The sequence below is a fragment of the Hyla sarda genome, unplaced genomic scaffold (assembly GCF_029499605.1).
Source record: "Hyla sarda isolate aHylSar1 unplaced genomic scaffold, aHylSar1.hap1 scaffold_1678, whole genome shotgun sequence".
In the NCBI taxonomy this organism is placed as follows: Eukaryota; Metazoa; Chordata; class Amphibia; order Anura; family Hylidae; genus Hyla; species Hyla sarda.
Window position 1 is genome coordinate 38,777 of NW_026608318.1, and position 1,767 is coordinate 40,543.

Here is a 1,767-nt window from a genome sequence, read left to right on the forward strand (position 1 = left end):
GTATTTCCATCTCTCTCTCTCTATATGTATACACATATATATATATATATATATATATATATATTTAAAAGAAAAAAAAATTATATATATATATATATATATATATATATACATATAGAGAGAGAGAGATAAATATATATAGAGATAGATGGGTGGATAGATAGATAGATAGATACACATACATACATACATACATACATACATACATACATACATACGTGTGTATTGTTGGAGTTGCAAACATGGGTGCACTTGACAAACTCAGTGCGGCTATTCCCCATTGAAGATTGTTGCACCCAGGACCCTTAGCACTGGGATATGCTACTCAATACCACTGGCATGGCCAGGTGTAAACAACATCTGACCTTTGTTGTGTATGTAACCATGGAGATTGTGATGTCGCCTAGGCCCACCAAAGAACAGCCTTGTCAGAAGCAGCACTGCCATGAGCAGAAGTAGCAGCACCATAGGTTGTCAAATAAGTTGGATTTAACCAAGACAAGTGAGTCCAATAGGATGCAGGTATGTCCTCTATCCTTACAGCTTCCCGTGGCTGTTGGTTTTATACCGTTTGGGGACAGCCAAGGAGGCGTCAGCAGGCAACACAGGTAAGTGTGTGCTTGTGTGTGTGTGTGTTTCCTATGCAGATCCTAAACCCAGTATCAAATGCAAGTAGGAGGAGTAAGAAGGGTTCCTGCCAAAGCCAAGTTATGGATTGCATTTAAAAATAGTCCATCAGAGTGAAATGGACTCCCATCTTCCTGCTTAGCAATAATGATATGGGTTTAGGGTCTTCTGTGTGTACTGGTGGGTGACTGCCACCCAGCCAGAGTGTGTATGGGAGGCTGCCAGCCAGCCTCCCTTCCTACAAGTAGTGATGGTGCATGTGAAGGGGACAGCGTTGGTTCCTCCCCTTTCACAGTTATCACTTCTCATCCTTCCTTTTGGCTGGTATCAAATGTGGTGTCTGTTTATATCAGTTTAATATCTGATATGTCCTCTATCTGATAGCATATATTAAATGCACCACCAGGTTTCAGTGTTGGAAAGAAAGATTATCTGTTTATTTGCTGCAGCTGCTTGCTGGCTAGTCCAGTGGGTCCCTACTGCAGGCAAAAGACAATAGGTGGTGCCTATGTGCCTAGGTGGATAGGACATCAGTTATGAGGCATTTGTTTGTACAAACTGCTGCTCACAACTAATGTTGTAATATAGTGTCTCCATCTGCTGGTGGTATTGAATAAGCAATAGTGCAATGATAGGGTCTGAAAAAGAAGAAAAATAAGCAGCAGCATAGGAAAGAAGGAAAACATGGAGAGAAGAAAAAAAGAAGGTAAAAATGAGGTGAAAACATGTTTAAAAAAGTATTTCCATCTCTCTCTCTCTCTCTCTATGTATATACATATATATATATATATATATATATATATATATATATATATATATATATATATTTAAAAGAAAAAAAAATTATATATATATACATAGAGAGAGAGAGAGAGAGAGATAAATATATATAGAGATAGATGGGTGGATAGATAGATAGATAGACATACATACACACATACACACATACATACATACATATGTGTGTATTGTTGGAGTTGCAAACATGGGTGCACTTGACAAACTCAGTGCGGCTATTCCCCATTGAAAGATTGTTGCACCCAGGACCCTTAGCACTGGGATATGCTACTCAATACCACTGGCATGGCCAGGTGTAAACAACATCTGACCTTTGTTGTGTATGTAACCATGGAGATTGTG

The 1,767-nt window shown here is 38.8% G+C and overlaps 1 pseudogene; it reads left to right on the forward strand.

Moving 5' to 3' along the window:
* The first annotated feature begins 929 nt into the window (after nucleotides 1-929).
* On the forward strand, nucleotides 930-1,032 carry LOC130311794 (U2 spliceosomal RNA; annotated as a pseudogene).
* The last annotated feature ends 735 nt before the right edge of the window (nucleotides 1,033-1,767 follow it).